The 20,546-nt window shown below is 50.0% G+C and overlaps 1 protein-coding gene across 4 annotated transcripts in view; it reads right to left on the bottom strand.

Annotated features, from left to right (window-relative positions):
* Positions 1-11,608, bottom strand: part of TMEM229B (transmembrane protein 229B) — a 61,478-nt gene extending 49,870 nt beyond the window's left edge. For 3 of the 4 annotated variants that reach the window (XM_032774780.2, XM_032774786.2, XM_032774788.2), the window contains exon 1: positions 11,284-11,608. The gene's annotated coding sequence lies outside the window, so the exon portion shown is untranslated. Of the gene's footprint in view, positions 1-10,380; positions 10,528-11,283 lie in introns of those variants that run through there. The other variant, XM_032774781.2, reaches the window with a different exon arrangement.
* Between the last annotated feature and the right edge of the window lie 8,938 nt (positions 11,609-20,546).

Raw genomic sequence — 20,546 nt, 5'->3', positions numbered from 1 at the left:
ACCTTCATCTAGGATGTGAGAAACTAGCTGGGTCTTTTTGCCTCACACATCATCATGGATAATGGAGAGACTAGAAACTGACCAGATAACTCTGTTGCTGGCTTAGAAAGCAGAACAGGCTCCAGTTCAGTCCACTACATCTGTGGGTACGTCTACACTACGGGATTATTCCGATTTTACATAAACCGGTTTTATAAAACAGATTGGTTAAAGTCGAGTGCACGCTGGCCACCTAAGCACATTAATTCCGGCTGTGTATCTCCATGGTCCGAGGCTACATCGATTCTGGAGCCGTTCACTGTGGGAGGCTATTCCGTAGCTATCCATAGTTCCCGCAAGTCCTCCCCGCCCCTTAGAATTTCGTGGTTGGAGAGGCCCAGTGGCTGATGGGGCAAAAATCATTGTTGCGCCGTGGTTTCTGGGTACAATGTCCTCAGTCATTCCTTCCTTGGAAAGCAACGGCAGACAACTCATTTCGCGCCCTTTTTCCCTGGATTGCCCTGGTAGACGCCATAGCACAGCAACCATGGAGCCTGTTCAGCCTTTTTTTTTTTATAGTCACCGTATGTGTACTGGACGCTGCAGATAGAGGCGATACTCCCGCTACACACCAGCATTCATTTGCTTTTGCATGATAGCAGAGACGGTTATCAATCGTTCGTACCGTCTGCTGCTGGCGTAAATTGGCAATGAGATGATGCTTATCTGTCCCTCTGTACTGTCTGCTGCTATCATGGGTGCCCTGGTTGAGATTGGCCAGGGGCACCAAAGCAAAACTGGGAATGACTCCCTGAGTCAATCCCTCCTTATGGTTTCTAAAGGAGTCAGTCCTGCCTAGAATATGGGGCAAGTGTACTAGAGAACCAGTGTATCAGAGAGAGCACAGTATCTGTGTCAGTTCCCGTAGAAATGAGGAGCTACATGCCATTCACGGGGGGTGCCCCTGCAACAACCCCACCGTTGCTTCCTTCCTCCCCACCTTGTCTGGGCTACCCATGGCAGTGTCCCCCCCTTTGTGTCATGAAGTTATAAAGAAGCAGGAATAAGAAACAGAGACTTGTTTAGTGAGATAAAATGAGGGGGAGGCAGCCTCCTGGGGCTATGACAGTCCAGGCGACATTAAGCGGTGGCGGGGAGAGGAGCCCAGCATGCCACTGCTAAGATAGTCCAGGCAGACACAATCATTTCTTTACACAGGAAGGGAGGGGCTGATGAGGCTCAGCCCTCAGTTGCTAGATGAAGACAGTTACCAGCCGTTCTGTACCATCTACGGGAATGACCAGAGCGCGCCCAGCCAGCCTCACCTGAGACCAGCCAGGAGCACTCACGGCTGATGGTGACGACGGATATCAGTCATATTGCACCGTCTGCCACCGGGGAGGGGAGAGGAGCGGATACTGCTCTTCACTGCTGCAGCATCGCGTCTACCCAGCACATTCAGTAGAACTAGGGTGACACTGAAAGAAGTCAAGAAACTATTTTTTCCCTTTTCTTTCACGTGTGGAGGGGATAAATTAACGAGCTATTCAACCAGCGCCGGACAATGTGTTTGACCTCTACAGGCATTGGGGGTCAGCCAAAATGCAAATACTTTTCGGAGCTCCTGTGGACTGTGGAAAGCTGGAGTCCTCAGTACCCCCTCCCTCCCCATGAGGTCCATTTGAGTCTCTGGCTTCCCATTACGCTTGTCAATGCAGCACTGTGCAGCTGGAGATTTTTTTTCCAAACACTTTGGCATTTCATCTTCTGTAACGGAGCTTTGATAAAACAGATTTGTTTCCCATACAGCGATCAGATCCAGTATCTCCCATATGGTCCATGCTGGAGCTCTTTTTGGATTTGGGACTGCATCGCCACCCGTGCTGATCAGAGCTCCACGCTGGGCAAACAGGAATGAAAACAATTTTTCGCAGGCGCTTTTCCTGTTTACCTGGCCACTGCGTCCGAGTTCAGATTGCTGTCCAGAGCGGTCACAGTGGAGCACTGTGGATACCGCCCGGAGGCCAATACTGTCGATTTGCGGGCCACAACTAACCCTAATCCAATATGGTAAACCAATTTTAGCGCTACTCCTCTCCGTGGGGAAGAGTCAGAAACCGATTTAAAGAGCCCTTTATATCGATATAAAGGACCTTGTAGTGTGGACGGGTACAGCATTAAATCGGTCTAATGCTGCTAAAATCAGTTTAAAAGCGTAGTGTAGACCAGGCCTGTATTGGGCTTGCAGGGCTAACAGGAGGAAACATTTGTTGTGATGATACAAGCAGCAGACCTTACTCAAATATATTTATGGGAAGCAGATCTGAGAAGCAAAATGAGGCCATTTTTATATATTCACTTGTTGGCTATGAGGATCCCAGGTATTGTCAGTATATTTAGCTCCCTGGGTGCTAAACCTTCCTTTGAAAATAAACAAGAAAATAGCCACTTTCACCTTCTTGTTACAGATAGGATTTTCTCTGGAAGGTGGAACTCCCACTGGTGGATGCTTAAAATTCATCCCCAGTATACTTCAGTTGAGACCAAAACCAAAAGTACCTTTGTAGAGTCTTGCTTCACTCTCAGTCCACATAGGAGCTGACAAACCAGAACAAACCAATCATTTTTCTAGCCAGGATCCTGTATCCATCTGTGGCCAATGCCTTATGCAAAGAAATATGCAAGACCCCAGAACATATCTAAATATACAAAACTCTCCACTAGGGGAAGGTGGAGAAACGAAAAATTATCTCAATCTGACTCCGACTGGTAAACAAGCTTACTCAGCTCAATTGACTCTGTTTCCCCAGAATAATTAACCCAAGGGGAAAAGAATATTGGTGCCTTTTAATTAACATGACCGTTTTCTAGTCTATTTTGCTGAAGGTGGCAGGCAGTTTGGCATTGAAAAGCCATGACTGGAAGCCCCTTCACTTTATTTATTTAAATATGACTTTTACCTAAATGAAATCCAGAAACTCACAATATCCTGAGGGTGACATAGCATCAACAGAAATAACGACTACCCTACTACTTGTATGGCTCTAGTGCCAGGACAAACAGATCCTTTTTATATGCCACTATAACCTTCACTTCCTCACAAACATTAGGCTTTACCAAATCTTTACTGTTTTGCAGCCATCTTTTCAGGACACTTTCCTTTCATTTTCTGTGAAAAATTTGCTTATCTGCCTTCATAGTTTCAAAGACTTTAAGGCCAGAAGGGACCATTTGTTTATCTAGTCTGACCTCCTGCCTATCACAGGCCATTAAATTTCACTCTGTTTTGGGCCCAATAACTTGGGTTAGACTAAGCCATTCCAGTCATCAGGAGACTAAACTTTCTTGTTCTCTGCAGACAACTCCACCATCCTGCCTGTCACTTAGGCCCATAACCTGGTTATCATCTTTGAGCTGAACCCTACTCGAAGTCCTCACATCCAGGCTATGTTTAAGTCTTGCAGATTCCTTCTGCATAACATATCTAAGAGAGGGCCTTTGCTATTCATCCACACAGCTAAAATGTTCTTCCAGGCTCCCATTATCTTATCTTTGAAGTACTGAAACATTCTTCTCTCTGGCCCTGAGAGATGCAATCTTGCTCCACTTATATCCATTCAGCATGCTGCTGCAAAGACATTTTCCCAGCCCAGCGGTTCTCAAACTGTGGGTTGGGACCCCAAAGTGGGTTGTGACAGGGCTGGCATTAGAATTGCTGGGGCGTGCAGCTGAAGCTAGGGTTGCCAGGGGTCCATTTTTTGACTGGAACGCCTGGTCGAAATGGGACACTGGTGGCTCTGGTCAGCATCGCCGACCAGGCCGTTAAAAATTTGGTTGGCAGTGCAGCGGGGGCCCAGGGCTAAGACAGGCTCCCTGCCTGCCCTAGCTCCGGCACAACTCCCGGAAGCAGCTGCCCAGTCCTTGCGGTCCCTAAACACATGAACAGGCAGGAAGGCTCTGTGCGCTGCCCATGCCCTGAGTGCCAGCTAAGCAGCGCCCATTGGCCGGGAATTGTGACCAATGGGAGCTGCGGGAGTGGTGCTTGCAGGCCTGGGGGTGGCACCCAGAGCCTCCCTGGCTGCCCATGCTGGAAGGGCCACAGGGACCTGGCAGCTGCTTCCTAGAAGCTGCAGTAAGTGCCACCAGGACCCCACACCCAAACCCTCTGCCCCAGTCCACAGTCCCCTCCCAAACCCAAACGCCCTCCTGGACCCCACACCCTCCACCCCGCAGCCACCTGGCCCAGCCTGGAGTCCCATCCTGCACCCCAAACCCCACATTCCCAGTCCCACCCCAGAGCACACACCCTCAGCTGGAGCACTCACCCCCCCCCCACCCCGCACATCTACCTCCTGCCCCAGCCTGGTGAAAGTGAGTGAGGATGGGAGAGAGCGAGTGACAGAGGGAGGGGAAATGGAGCGGGAAGAGGAGGGGCCTCAGGGAAGGGGCGGGGTAGGGCAGTGCCTTGGGGTGTTCAGTTCTGTGCAATTAGAAAGTTGACAACCCTAGCTGAAGCCCAAGCCCCACTGCCCAGGGCCAAAGCCCTTTGGCCCTCGGTGGTGGGGCTCAGGTTACAGGATCCCGCCTGGGGCTAAAGCCCTTGGGCTTCTTCTTTGGCCCCCTACCCTGGGCAGTGGGGCTCAGGCAGACTCAGGCTTCAGTCTCCGCTCCTGGCGTCAAGCAGTAATTTTTCTTGTCAGGAGGGAGTTGCAATTCAATTAAGTTTGAGAACTCCTGTCCTAGCCCATTGCTTTGACCATGTCATCCTCTCACTATATCCCTCTGCTGGCTCCCCCTTCTCTATCACATCAAACACAAGCTGCTTGTCTTCAGTTTTCAGGCCCTTCACGACCTATCCCTACCCTACCTATCATCTCTCATTCAGTACTGAAAGGTCAACTCTTCCCTCTGATTAGCCCAGGAAGCCGGCCTCCATCACCCATTTGTTAAATTTTCAAACAAGCATCTTTTTGCTTTCCCCCATGCTGCTGCTCATGTATGGGAGAAGCTACCTGTAAACATCTGCAAAACTAACTTATGATCCTCCTTCAAAACACTCCTTTTCTGTGATACCTACAAATAATTTGACAACAGTTCGGCTGCTGGTGATCATGCTGACCAATATTGTCTCACTGTTTCTTTTTATTACCCCATCTGTCCGTATCCTGCTGTTGTCTCTTGTCTTATGCTTAGACTGTAAGGTCTTTGGAGCAGTGGCTATCTTTCTGCTCTATATTTGTACAGCACCTAGCCTAACAGGGTCTTTTATCTGATGGGATCCTAGGTGCCATGATAATACATATAATAATACTAATAATGTGCACCACAAGCAGGGAGACGAGTCCAAGATGCCACCAATGCCCGAGGCTCCTGCAATGGCAGGGAATTGATTAGGTGAGATATGACCAGATGATCCAGCAGGCAATCCATGCTTCATGCTGCATAGGAAGGCAAACCCTCATCTTACCAAAATCTCTGCCAATCTGGGCTAGGCTGTGTGTGTGAGTGGGGGGAGGGAATTCCTTCCTGCCCTCAAATCTGGTGATCAGTTTGACCCTGAGCATATGAGCAAAACACCAGCCAGGCATCAAGATAGAGGATTCTCTGTACCACTTCAGTGCATGGGTCCACTCTGTATCCAACTGTGGCCAGTTGCTGATGCTTCAAAAGAAGATGGGAAAAACCCCTCAGAATACATCTAGACAATTGTGCATTACAGAAAGAAACATTTCTTCCTGACCCCTGCAGGCAAATGGCTGAAGCCCCTGAAGCATGAGATTGTCATTGTCTTACTGCAGAGTTGCAAATATTATGAGCATGTTTAGGGCAATGGAGAACTTCCCATACAGACGTATTGGAGCATGAGCTTTCATGGGTGAATACTCACTTCGTCGGATGCATGGTTCATAGAGTCACAGATTCCAAGGCCAGAATGAACCACCACAACCATCCCGTCTGCCCCCTTACATACACAGGCTGTAGAATTTCTCCCAGAAACTGGATTAAAGCATATCTTTTTAAAAAGATATCCTATGTCTTCTTAATGATAAGCCCACCACCTCCCCTGGTAAGCTGTTCTAATAGTTAATTTCCCTCATTAGTAGGAAATTGTGTCTTATTTCAAGGTTGAATTTGTCTAACTTCAATTTCCAGCCATCGGATCTTGTTATGCCTTTGTCAGCAAGGTTGAAAAGCCCCCTGTGATCAGCAGAGATCATAGAAATCCATTTGCCATGGAAAAACGCAGAATTTGCATTTTTACACAGAATCTTTAGTTTTTACACATTGTGAAAAAATAAAAAGAATAAGACCCTCGTTTATGTGCACCTTCATTATCCAGCCCTCCCTACTAACTGAACCAGGGCTGACAGCCCAACCCTCGCCACGCAGGGCTGAAGCTCTCTGGATTATCTGAATTTTTTACAGGTTTCAGAGTAGCAGCCGTATTAGTCTGTATCTGCAAAAAGAACAGGAGTACTTGTGGCACCTTAGAGACTAACAAATTTATTTCAGCATAAGCTTTTGTGGGCTACAGCTCACTTCAGTTTTGATGATCTAGTCTGGCCCCAATCCCAATTACATCAGATAAATGGGGTTCCTTTGTATACAGTTGCACACAATGTTTTATTGATACCTGTATATATTGTGGTTAGGGAAACTAAAATTCATCATCTCATTTTAATCATGGAAAAATGCAAAATACATTTTATTTTTTTTAAACCAGAGAATTTTATTTTTTTTAATCCCAGAAAACTAGGATCCCTGATGATCAGCTCTCTCATTCTGCACGTAAGCATCTATACACAGCGATCAAGTCACCTCTCATCCTTCCCTTCAATACGCTGAGCTCCTTAAGCCTCACATTGTAGGCTTGTTTTCTAGCCCCTGGATCATTTGTGTGACCCTCCATGAGTTTTTTTACAATAATCTGCAGTACTGAGAGAATGCCAATATGTGACCCTTACTGGCACAACTACAGCTATGATAAGTCATTATTAATTAAATAGGTCAACCATTTATTCTGGATGTATTTGTTTTTTGTTTGATTAGGGTGTTTTGCTTGTTTGTCATAATTGGGCCTTAGCTGTGTCAGTTCTGGCGTTTATATTATATATAGCACTATGACCAGGGCAAGCCACTGGAGGAGTGTCTGCACCGCAATTGGGAGATGTGACTGCAGCATGCGTAGACATACCTGAGCCAGACTTAAGCTAGATCAAAGCTAGCACGAGGAACTAGAGCAGCAGCATAGTCAGCAGCCACTCAAGTAGAAATGTAGGATCCTGGGCGGGCAGAGCTAGCCCATGAAGTTGTCCATGTTGCTGTGGCTTCATTGCCATTGTTACTTGAGCTAGCTCAGGCACATATACAGGTGCTACAATCACAATGCCTGATTGCAGCGTAGATATAAGAGGCAGGATTCCCAGAGTCTATTCTTTGTTCTGCCATTGATTCCCCATGCGACCTTGAGCAAGTCACTTACTTTCTGTCTGCCTGAGTTTTCACCCATCTGTAGAATAGATACAAAAATATTGACTTCCCTTACGGTCATGCTGTGATAATATCAATAAGGAGAAAGTAAATATTCTTTCCAGTGCCTGTATGCCACTTATCCTGGGTAGGGGGAGATAAGTTAATACTTTGTACTTCTTTGAGCATTTTATCAGGAGGATCTCAAAACATTCTGTGTGTGTACAGCATGTAGCACAACAGGGTCCTGGCACATGACTAGAGCTCTTAGGCCCTACAATAATAACAAAAAATAATAAGCGAGCCTCCCTGCCCCGTTATCCTTTGTTGAGAGGCAGTGTTAACTATTGGTTAAACCAAGGGATGGGAGTCAATTCCTGGGTTGTAGTCCCAGATCTACTATGGACAGTGCCTCAGTTTCCCCTTTTACAAAACAGTAATAGTGTCTCTCAAATGGAAGGGTCCTCTACATAAGCAGTGCAGAATAGGCCATCTGTATGTACAACAAAGCTCCGGGAGGAGATTCCCCACCATACCCCTCCACTTTGAAGCGTAATACATTTTTCCCAGCAGCAATGTACTGTATCATTGCAGTTAGGAACGTGTTCACTTCTGTCATCTACGTGTGGAATATCTTGGACCAGCTTATTATGACCCCACTTCAGGAAGTACTTAAGCTCAGGTTTAAATCCCACTGATGTAAACAGGACATAAGCATGTACTTAACATTCGGTACATAGCGAATGGCTTGCCTGACTTGTAGCCTGCAGTGGCTGCCGCCAGTAGAGGTCTCGTTGTAACAAGTGCTGTTTTTCTGCTCACTCATAATTTTTTAAAAAATTCTCCTTTGGGATTTATTATCTATCTTAGAATCATCTATCGCTATCAAGTCCCTGACCAATGCAGTATAAGTATTAATGTATTTGCATACATGAAAATGAAAGGATGTTGCATTCTGAGGGCTTTATTTCTTCTACAGACACTTGATAAATACAGTTCAGGTAATCAAATTCACCATCCTGCCTAAGAATAATTTCAGCTCCTGGAGGGACCATCTTGTCTAGCCGGCAAGAGGGAAATAAGAGGATCATAGGTGGCAAGTTATATGGGCTCGAGGTGCCCGGGCTCCAGGAATATTCAGGGCCGGGTGCCCTGCTCCAGCAATATTTGGAGCTGAGTCTCTCCCCGGCCCTGCCTGGATCGGGCCCCGGCCCCGGCCCCTGCGGGTCTCCTCCCAGTACCCTGCCCTGCCCCACCCCGCCGCATCCCTGCCTGGAGCAGGTCCCGGCCTCCGCCTTCCAACCCTCCCCCTGTGTCCCCCCTCCTCTGTGTCTCTGCCTGCTCGCAGATCGGCTCCCAGCAGAACTGCTGTCTGCTGCCCCAGGGTCCTAGCGCCTGCCATCCACTAATGGCAAGGCAGGCTGCCCTTACTCTGCTCTTCTGCCCTAGCCCTCATCCCTCTGCACTCTAATCCTCAGCCCCAGCCAGAACCCTCATCCTCCTGCACCTTAATCCTCAGCCCCAGACAGAGCCCTCATCCTCCTGCACCCTGAGCCTCTGCCCCAGCTCTGAGCATCCCCGCATCATGAACCCCTCATCCTCAGCCCCAACCCTCATTCCCCTGCAGCCTGATCCGCTGCCCCAGCGTGCACGACCTCCCCCTTCCTAAACCCTCACCCCCAGCCGAGCCTGCACCCAAACTCCATCCCAAAGCCTGCACCCCTCACCCCCTCCTGCACACCCACCCCCTGCCCCAGCCCAGAGCCTGCACCCAGCACCCAAACTCCCTCCCAGAGCCTGCACCCCTCACCCCTTCCTACACCCCCACCACCAGCCCAGAGCCTGCACCCCTCACCCCTTCCTACACCCCCACCACCAGCCCAGAGCCTGCACCCCTCACCCCTTCCTACACCCCCACCACCAGCCCAGAGCCTGCACCCAAACTCCTTCCCAAAGCCTGCACCCCTCCTGCACCCTAATCCCCAGCCCAGGACCTGCACCCCAGACCTCCCCCCTGAAACCCCGCCCAGAGCCTTAAGCAGATGGAGGCGGAGTTTGAGGGGGCGGAGTTGGGGAGGCGGGTTCTGGGCACCACCAAAATTTCTACAAACTTGCATCCCATGAAGAGGATCCTCCTGTTATTAAGCAATGCAACAAACTGAAAGGAAATACAGAAGCTGGAAAAGCTTCCTTGCCTCTGGTGGGAGGGAGAGCAGGTCCAGCTTTTGAACCTTAGCTCCTCTGTGACACAAGTTTGGAGGTCCAGCGCAAGAGTATGCCAAAACCAGACGAGGAAGCCTGGGTGTGACACGCTAGCTCAGACAGGGGCTTGGGAACCCACCTCCTAATATCCCAGCCATCACAAATGTCTAAAGGTATCTTAAGAAACCCCAGTACCAAAGACTAGGGATGGGTAAAAGCCAGATTTTCTGTTTAGTGGGAACCTCAAGAATTCCAATATTTTCCCCCATTCTGAAAAAGGAACAAAAACTAAAAAGTGAAGAAACTTTCTGCAAAAACAAAATTCTGAAAATTTCTTCATTTTGGGTCAACTGAAGTGTTTAATTTCAATAAATCAAAACATTTAATTCCCAAATCAGCCTTATGAAAAACTTTTGAAAAATTAGTTTCACATCAAACCAATGAATGGCATGGGGCAGAGAAAAATAAGCCATGCTGTTCAGAAAAAGCAGGGCACATGGACACTATTCAAACACCATTTCATTTGTTTCCCAAAACAAAAACGTCTCAAAATCTACAGAAAATGCTGAGTGTCAAAGCTGACCCGTTTTCTTGCCGAAGAGACCATGTTAATGTGCATTGTGCAGACAGCTCTACCACGGATCCCCCAGTACATCGCACAAGGGTCCCTGCCCTTCATCTCAATCACCTCTGGCTGAACGCGAAACACACACAGAGAAACGTGCCTACCCTTGACCTGCCCCAGTGCGTGCCAGCCCCGGCTCTTCACGGCCACAAGAGACAAAGGAAGGAGGGGAAGGGCTCCTGCCGGGGGGCGGGAGGAGAAGGGCACAGTGGAAGGCGCAGGGGAAGAGCAGAACTAGGGGGGCTGAAACAATTTGTATACTGGGGGTGCTGAAAGCCATTGAACCAAGTGTAAACCCCGTATATGATGATACCCACTTCAAGCCAGGGGTGTGGCAGCCCACCCCCCCCCGACCTCCTAGTTCCAGCACCTATGGCAGACACTGCAGGTGCCCGGGATCTCTCCTGCCTGTGTCCCACTGTCCGGTCAGCCAGGGCGGACAAGCGCCAGAGCCTGCCGGGGGAGGCGAGGCTCCTTCCCTTTGCTGGGAGCCGGGTCTCAGCGCCTGCCAGATGCCCCACGCGGACGCTTTGCCTATTCCCAGGAGAGGGCGCCAGATCCTGACCCGGAATCGTCCGTGTGGCTCCAGCGCCCAGCATATGGCCGGCCCCGGCTCCTTCTAGCCACCCCCCGCATCTCCGCTCCAGCGGCGCTGGCGTCCAGCCCCCGGCGCTGCCAACATCTGCTCCCTACAGCAGGCTCCAGCACGCCCTGCTCGGCGCACAAGGGGCCAGCCCGCTCCCGCTGTTTGCCTTCCGCTGCCCCGGGCAACCCCCCTGCAGCCCGCTTTGTTCCGGGTGGGAGTTGCTTCCTCGCCCCCATTCCAACTCCTCTCTTGCGGGAGGAAGCGAAGCGGAGCCGGAGGCGGCGCAGCGAGAAGCGAAAGCAACAGCGGCCCGGCTCCAGAGCCCTCCCTCCGGCTCCCACGCCTGCCCGGCATCCCCCAGCCCACTCGGCACCCGCTAGCTCCGTTGCGGGAGGCCTGGACGGGCTTCCCCTACACCTACCCTGACGGAGATGGGGGGGGAGCGCTCCAGAGCAGCTGCTGCGGCCACGCTGTGCCTCGCTCCTGCCTCTCCCTCCTCCTCCGCTCAGCCGCGCATTGTCTTCCTCGCCTCCATGGATGGCTCGAGGCGGCGGCGGCTGAAGATTAAATGTTCCAGTGACACTAACCCGTAGCATGGATGCGGTTGCAAACTGCACATGCTCCCTCCTGACAGCCGGCCTTCTCCCGCACCAGCCCTTAACTCCTTCGCTGCTGTCCTGAGCCAGCTGCGGTACAGGGAGGTGATGATGGAGGGGAGATACCCGCACTGACTTCAGCAGGGAAAATCATCTGGCTGCAGGCCTCAGCTCTCCTGCTCCCACCCCTGGCCTTCTGCCTGCACCTACAGCACCCCCTATAGAGCAGGATCGGCTTTCCAGCGCACTCCTTCTGGCTTGCTAAGGGTTAATTCAGGTCACGTTCCCTGCTGCAGTTCTTCCAATTTTTAATAATTTACCTGGTAAATTTACATGCAAAGTCTTTGCATCATTTGTAGCTGCTAAACACAGAAGCAACACAGGTACCAGCTCCTGAGAATTTTGGATTTGCTAGGCCCTGTCAGACTCCTGGTCCACCAAGGCAGGTAACTGGCTTCCTGGTGATGCTTCAGAGTCCTTGTGTTACATGCTGTAGTTGCCATGAGGGGTGGCAGGAAAAATAGACACCTCCCTCCCATCCATATTCCAGGAAAAATAGACAGCCTCCTCCCATCAGTATTCCAGCTATGACATACCTCTTTGCTTGCCAAGGCCAAAATATGGGACAAAGGCCCAAAACAAAGGATATAAAAATAGGAGCTAGAAGAGAGCACTTGGGTCACCCAATCTTTGCAGGCCTCAATCGCTCCCTCCTCAGTCTGATTTATTACCTACTCAGGTACTTTACCTGGAATAGATCCTAGGCTATTGACCTTCTATTGGATGATCTCTAGTACAGTGTCTGCCACCTACCTCAATTTCCCCCTCATGAGAGCCCCTTTAAGAACTCGTGTCTCAGTTTCCAGTCACCTTCTCAGCCCAAAATCCTTTAATTCGCTCTTTACAAGGCAGCCAACAGAGTTTGTCAAAAACAGAACTCAAAAGTCCCAAAACAAACACAGAGTGTTCATCAGTTCCAGCTCCTCACAGCATCCTGTTTCCTGGGCTTCCTTAGCTTACTTCAGGGCCTCCTGCTTCTGGCAGTCTGCGCTACTTCTCCAGCCAAGGGGAAAACCAACCTGTTACAATCTCAAGGTCCTTTGCAAACACTCATTCACGCTTCTGTAAAGTGGTAAATATTTTCTGTTCAGTTTTCTAACTAAAAACCTGCTCTTGGATGTGGTAACCAATGCTTGTAAAAGCAGGACCAGCTCTAGGCACCAGCAAAGCAAGCATGTGCTTGGAGCAGCACATTTCCAGGGGCGGCATTCCGGCCATCCTTTTTTTTCAGGGCAGTTGCGCTCTCTCGGAGCTGCACCGCTTAGATGGGGCGAGGGCGCCACAACCCTGGCTGCAGGGGGAAGGGGAAGTGCCGGCCCCGGGATGCTGAGCTGCCAGGGTCCAGCCACTACCTGGGGAGGAGAGGGCGAGTCCTGCCGAGGAGCCAGGGTTACGCCACCTCCTCTGTGCACTGGCTGCTGCACTACCTTGTGTCACCCCTTATATTGGGACTTCTCTGCACAGCTGGGCAGGGGAAGGGGTAAAGCCCCTGCGGACACTGAGACAAGGTGACATCACTCCCTCTGCTTCCAGCGCAGCCTGCGAGCCCCAACCCCACCTGAGATTGGGGTGGCAAATTTTTTGTTTGAGGCAGCAAAAAACCTAGAGCTAGCCCTTTGTAAAAGGCCTGGGTCAGCTGTTGTGAGTGGACACTAGGCATTACACCGTCATTTCAATACTTTTATTTAATGTTGATACAAGAGAGATTCCATATATGATTTCAGATTAATAATCATTTATGTATAAAACACCTAAGAAACACAACGGAAAAAAAAGGTCAAAGATTATAATCCCAGTAAGTGTTCCCTCTAATTTTTTACATCCATGTGGAATGAATTTTGTTATGTGGACCAATATGGAGGTGATGTGTGACACATCACCTTCATATTGGTGCACATAAAATTCATGTGGTGGGGCCGAAGGGTTCAAGATGCAGGAGGGGGCTCAGGGCTGGGGCAGAGAGTTGGGGTGTGCAGGGATGATGGCTCTGGCTGGGGGTGCGGACTCTCAGGTGGGGCCAGGGATGAGGGGTTTGGGGTGCAGGCTACCCTGGGGCTGCAGTGGGGAGAGAGGACTCTCCCCAGCACTTTCTCACTGCAGCAGCTCAGGGCCAGGGGAGAGGTTCCTCACTCCGGCTACAGCAGCTCTGGTGGGGCTGGGCCGGACCGAGGGAGGGGCTCCTCTCCCCCAGCCGTGCCAAGTCCGGGGCAGGTCCGCACTGGGTGTGGTGGGGAGGGATGCCTCTCCCCGCTGCTACAGATCCGTGCTTTGGCTGACAGGGAGCGGCATGTCTCCCTGCCGCAGCCCTGAGCCACTGCATGAGGCTTAATAGGCAGCCGTGCAACTTGGAGGGAACTTAGATCCCAATGTCATTTGTTGTCACTGACGGGACACCCCTGTATTGTACAAGATCAGACACACATAGCAAGAAATATATTTTTGAAGGCTTCATTGCTACATGCTGAAACAACCTCTTTACCGTTTTTCCATTTCCATCCAGAAAGTCCTCTTTAGATTATTCCCTGACTAAGCTTGCTGATGGAGAAGAATGAAAATAAATTAAAGTTACAGAATCAAATTCCCTTCTTCCTCTGTGTTAACTCTTCTGCAAAATTGCTGGCTTTTTGTATGGTGGAAGAGTGCTCTTGCAGTTAAACCACTGTGTTAGAAGTCAGGAGATTTGGCTCCTGCAACAGAATTCCTGTGTGACCTTTGGCAAGTATGTAACTTCCCTGTACCTCAGTTTCCTCATCTGTAAAATGGAAGTAATACCTATCTAGCTTAAAGAAGGTCTCTGAGGAGGAGGATTAACTAGTTAACATTGGTAACGTGTTTTAAGGTCCTCTGATAGAAGGCTGAGAAGTACAAGGTTTGGTTATTTTACAGAGATAGAAATTGAGGTACAGATGGATAAAATGACTTTTCCTGTGTCACCACCTGAGGTTGTCTGTACTAGAACTGGGAAAGGAATCTGAAACACTTGCTTCTGAGTCTCATGTTTTAACCATGATCTCTCTTCTCCAATCAAAAACAACGAGGAGTCCAGTGGCACCTTAAAGACTAACAGATTTATTTGGGCATAAGCTTTCGTGGGTAAAACCCCACTTCTTCAGATGCAAGAACCCACTTCTTCTCCAATTAGCCACTTCCTTTGTGACTCTTCCTTTTTCCTTCAAGAACTAGCTAAACAACAGATTCCACGTTTGCTTTCTCATAGTGCTCAGGTGTCTCTCCTGGCTTCTATGGTTAACCATGTCTTTAAGCAACTTCATGGGATAAAGTATCAGAGGGGTAGCCATGTTAGTCTGGATCTGTAAAAAATGACAAAGAGTCCTGTGGCACGCGTCTGGCGAAGTGGGTATTCACGCACGAAGGCTTATGCTCCAATACGTCTGATAGTCTATAAGGTGCCACAGGACTCTTTGTTGTTTTTCATGGGATAAAGCGTTCTTCAATCCGACAAAGCCATGATCCAATGGTTGAAACTGGAAACTAGACACATTCAAACTGGAAATAAGGCGTATGTTTTTTACAGTGAGTCATGAATCATTGGAACAGTTTACCATGGGCTGTGGTGGATTATCCATCACAGGATATTATAAATCAAGAGTGGATGTTTTTCTAAAAGATATGCTCTAATTCAAACTAGGGAACTCTTATAGCCTGTTACACATAGGAGATCAGACTAGATGACTGAGGTCCCCTCTGATCTATGAACAATGCTAGAAGCACAAAGTTAATGTAGCTGAGAGAAGAAGAACATTTTTATAACTTTAATTTTATGTCTCTGCATTCTGATGTCAATAATATATAGCTACAGGAGCGAGGCAACATTAAATTTGTGCTGGACAGAGTCAATTAAGGGATGCCTTATAATGAGGGACCATCAAGAGATCCTGCCACAATGGACCATCTATCAAAGACAAATTCTTCAGCATAGAAGTGTCAGGAATCAAAGAGAAGTTGGAGGGCCAGCAAGTGCTCAGCGCCATGCAGATATCAGAGCCCAGATTGCATTGGAGAAGAATACTGGGTTATTAGGATCTCATTCTCAGTGAATATTCACTCAGGTAGTTCTATGCACAGATGAATGTGATTCCTCCTAATATGCCACAATGCAGCAAACCAAGCTGCCACAGAGTCACCTGACCACACCAATTTCTGTGCAAGAACAAGAGTATCAGAAACATGGAGTATTTTGATGGGGAAATAAAATGTAGCATCTGGCTGAATTATAACTCAGCGGCGACCTTTGCAAGCTGGGCTATTATTGCGACATTTAGGATATGGTGGTTGATAAAAAAAATAAGTATTTTGAACAGATTTCAAGGAGCTGAAAAGGAGGTTGCTTAGATATTACAGTGAGATGCCCCTTACAGATACAATAGATGATAAATTAGTCAGAGAGAGGACCACAACCTGATACAGTACGATACATTTTCTTGTTAGGTCGTATCTTTCTGAAAGTCTCCAAGACCATTTTGCAGCATGAGAAGAAAAGGAGAATGCTGTGCGGGGAGTGAGAGATGAGGGAAAGATCAATGAGGAAGTAAGAAAAAAAAAAGCTCCCTAGTTAGAAAGAAAGACATACCCACAGGCAGGAAGGGGAAATCAATGTACAGAAATGGAAGAGCATAAAAGAAAAAAAAAAGTAGGAGAGATGAACATGCAAATCTATATTCTTCCCTCTAGTCCAGGGGTCGGCAACCTCTGGCACGTGGCTCGCCAGGGTAAGCACCCTGGCAGGCCGGTCCAGTTTGTTTACCTGCCACATCGGCAGGTTCGGTGGACTGAGACTCCCACTGGCTGCGGTTAGCCGCTCCAGGCCAATGGGGGTGGTGGGAAGCCGTGGCCAGCACATCCCTCGCCCGCGCCACTTCCTGCCACTCCCATTGGCCTGGGATGATGAACCATGGCCAGTGGGAGCCGCAGTCCACAGAACCTGCCTACGTGGCAAGTAAACAAACTGACCCAGCCCACCAAGGTGCTTACCCTGGCGAGTCGCATGTCAGAGGTTGCCGACCCCTGCTCTAGTCACACTGATCAGGGAGAGGAAGGAGCTATTACACTGAGAAGAATGGAAGGTGGAGGCAGAGCAAGAGTGGGGAAGGTTAGTGGAGAGGAGAATGTCACAGTGAGAGGAGGAGAGCCAGGTAGGAGGGGTCAGGGTTAGATTGAGGAGAGTGAGAGGCAATAGTGGAAGAAGAGAAGATAAATGGGGTGAGGGCCATAATGAGGGGGAACAGCAGGAGGATGAACCATGAGGAATGGAGGGATGACACTTCTGGTACTGCCCCCACACTTATACCCTTTCATTGGCCCACCATGCATGCTTCATGGGATCAGAGCTCTGAAAGGTCTGAGAGCTTGGGGTGGTGGAGGAGAACAGAGCATGGGACTGGCTGTGCCTTACAGCAGCACTATCTCCAACAGAGCTGTCAGATTTCCATACAGAAATGTGGTTGGGAGTTAAGGCAGTTTGCAGCTGAATTAACTACTTCTGGGTCCCCTCCATGGCTGCATCTAGGCAGCTGCAGGAGAGATCAAGCCATAGTTACCTGCACAATCCTACTAGTTCTTGAATTGTCTGAAGAATCTTCTAAGGGAGCTAAGTCCTGAATTTCTGAGAAAAAAATAATAATCAGTTCCTTCTGTAACAATACTTAGTCTTTCTGAATTTGTCCTTACTTGTTCGTGCTATTCTTCTGTATGCCTCCTTAGCAATTCGTCCATGTTTCCACTTTTGGAGGATTCCTTTTAGATTTTCAAGTCATTAAAGAGCTCCTAATGCAGCCATATTGGCCTGTTACTATTCTTCCTCTCTTTCTTTCACATTGGGATAGTTTGCTATTGTGCCTTTAATATTGTCTCTTTGAGAAACTGCCAGCTCTCCCGAACTCCTTTTTCTCTTAACCCTGGTCTGCACTACAAGGTTAGGTCAAATTTAGCAGCTATGCGTCTACACAACCAACCCCATTCCGTCGACCTAAAGGGCTCTTAAAATTGACTTCTGTACTCCTCCCTGATGAGGGGAGCAATGCTAAAGTCGACCTTGCTGGGTCGAATTTGGGGTAGTGCAGACGTAATTCGATGGTATTGGCCTCCGGGAGCTATCCCAGAGTGCTCCAATGTGACTGCTCTGGACAGCACTTTCAACTCTGATGCACTAGCCAGGTACACAGGAAAAGCCCTGGGAAATTTTGAATTTCATTTCCTGTTTGGCCATGTGAAAGTTAAGAAGCTTAGGCAAACCTACCAAAAGACAAAGGAGGCAAATGGTCGCTCCGGGTTAGAGCCCCATACATGCTGCTTCTATGATCAGCTGCATGGCATTCTAGCGGGGGACCCTCAGGGCCGGTGCAAGGAATTTTCGTGCCCTAGGCGAAACTTCCACCTTGCACCCCCCACGCCCCCCACCCCAGCTAACCCCGCCCCCCAATGGCAGCTAACTCCCCCATCGCCCCACGGCAACTAACCGCGCCCAGGGAGACTCCCCCCAGCCCACCATGACAGCTAACCCTGCCTGGGGAGACTCCCTCCCTCTAACCTCCCCCCGCAGCAGCTACCCCCCCACCACGACAACTAATCCCTCTCCACCCCATCCCCCCACGGCAATTAACCCCGCCCGGGGAGACTCCCCCTGTTCCCCCACGGCAGCTAACCCCACCCGGGGAGACTCTCCCCCATCCCCACAGCAGCTAACCCTGCCTGGGGAGACCGCCCCCGCCACGGCAGCTAACCCTGCCTGGGGAGACCTTCCCCCTCGCCCCCGCCACGGCAGCTAACCCTGCCTGGGTTTTCCCCCATCCAGCTCACCTCGGCTCTGCCTCCTCCACTGGGCACCCTAGCACTGCTCTAATTCTCCTCCCCGCCCAGGCATGCAGCGCGGATTGGAGGAGACTTAGAGCTGGGCTGTGTGCTCAGTAGAGGAGGCAGAGAGGAGGTGAGCTGGAGCGGGGAGCTATTCCCCTGTGTGCCTCCCCTATTACTGCAGGCAGCCCTCCCTGTGCACCCCCTCACCCAGCTCACCTCCACTCCACCTCCTCGCCTGAGGGGAGTTTTAGGTGCCTCCAATCACTAGGTGCCCTAGGCGGCCGCCTAGTTTGCCTAAATGGTTGCACTGGCCCTGCGGACCCTACCACTACCCCACCACTGTCCGTGGACACCTGCAAGGGGGGAGTCTCACGCAACAGGGAGGAGGATTTTGTGGATGAAGAAGAGGAGGAGGAGGAGAATGCGCAGCAGGCAAGCGGAGAATCCGTTCTCCCTGAAAGCCAGGATCTTTTCATCTCTCTGGAGCCAATACCTTTCCAATGTGCATTCCTGGACCCTGAAGCCAGAGAAGGCACCTCTGGTGAGTGCACATTTGTAACTACACTACAGGGTTTAAAAGCAGTTGTGTTTAATGTTTGATTTACTCTGAAGACTTGGGATGCATTCATGGCCAGTACACCTACTGGAAAAGTCTGTTAACATGTCTGGGGATGAAGTGGGAATCCTCCAGGGACATCTCCATGAAGCTCTCCTGGAGGTACTCTGAGAGCCTTTGCAGAAGGTTTCTGGGGAGAGCTGCCTTATTTTGTCCTCCACGGTAGGACACGTTACCATGCCAAGCCAATAGCAAGTAGTCTGGAATCATTGCAGCACAAAGTATGGCAGAGAATGGTCCTGGGCTTTGGTCGCATTCAAGCAACATTCAGGGGTAGGCAACCTTTCAGAAGTGGTGTGCCGAGTCTTCATTTATTCACTCTAATTTAAGGTTTCAAACGCTGGTAATACATTTTAATGTTTTTAGAAGGTCTCTATAAGTCTATAAACTATTGTTGTATGTAAAGTAAACAAGTTTTTTAAAATGTTTAAGAAGCTTCATTTAAAATTAAATTAAAATGCAGATCTTATCAGTTTAGTGCAGTAGTTCTTAACCTGGGGTGCATGCACCCCCTAGGGCAGGGCTGGTGCAAGGATATCTTGCACCCTAGGCAAAACTTCCACCTTCCACTTCCACCCCCCACACACACACATCAGTTCATTGAGGGGCAAATCCCAATGAGCCTTTATAGACCCCAGGGGCCAGCTATGCCCAGGGGCTGCTCTCCAGACCAGGTTCCCCCTTCCCCACCCCCTGAACTCCCCTGGAGGGTGCACAGCACCCCCAAGAGCCCTCCCCACCCCACCCCAGTGGCCCCCACCCCAAGTCCACTCACTGACTTTGCTGGGCTTGAGCCGCTGCAGTTCAGCAGTGAGGAGCTGTCTTCCGGAGACACCGGAGAGCCAGAGCGTCCCACTTGCAGCAGCAGCGAGCCCCAGCCATGAAGGAGCTGGCCCAGTGCAGAGGGGCAGCAGCCCTGCAAAGGCAGTGGTGCTGCTAACGGGGAGCAGCTGCGCCACCCCGTCCCTCCGGCCCAGACTGCAGTCCGGCATCCCCCCGAGGGCTCCTGCAGGCTGCAGTGGATGTATGCAGGTGCCAGCCCCCATGTGCCCCCTGGCTCCTCCCTCACCTAGGGTTACCATATGTCAATAATCAAAAAAGAGGGGAGATCCCTGCCCTAGCCCCGCTCCCATCCACTCCCTCCCACTTCCCATCCCAATTTCCCCGGTAAGAACCCCCAGTCCCCCGCTTCTTGTCCCCTGACTGCCCCATCTTGAGACCCCTCCCCCTAACTGCCCCCCAGAACCCCACCCCATACCTAAGTCTCCCTGATCTTTGTCCCCTGACTGCCCGGTCTCACCATCCAGCGATCAGATCTAATATCATCCCGTAAGGTGCATGGGCAGGAGCTCTTTTGATTTGAACTGCATCGCCACCCGTGCTGACAGAGGCTGGCCACGTGAAAGCGGAAACGTCATTCTAAAGTCTCTGGGGCTTTTCCATGTTACCGGCACTCCCATCCGAGTTCGGAGTTGCGGACCAGAGCGTCAGTGTTCACTGCTGGAGATACCCTAGGAGGCCAATTAAGTTCGATTTCCGTCCACTGAAGACGCTTCCGTGTTATCACTTGTCGAAGATTTAGCACTACTCCTCTCGTCT

The sequence above is a fragment of the Chelonoidis abingdonii genome, chromosome 4, assembly GCF_003597395.2.
Source record: "Chelonoidis abingdonii isolate Lonesome George chromosome 4, CheloAbing_2.0, whole genome shotgun sequence".
In the NCBI taxonomy this organism is placed as follows: domain Eukaryota; kingdom Metazoa; phylum Chordata; order Testudines; family Testudinidae; genus Chelonoidis; species Chelonoidis abingdonii.
This window is presented reverse-complemented; position numbering and strand designations above follow the sequence as displayed.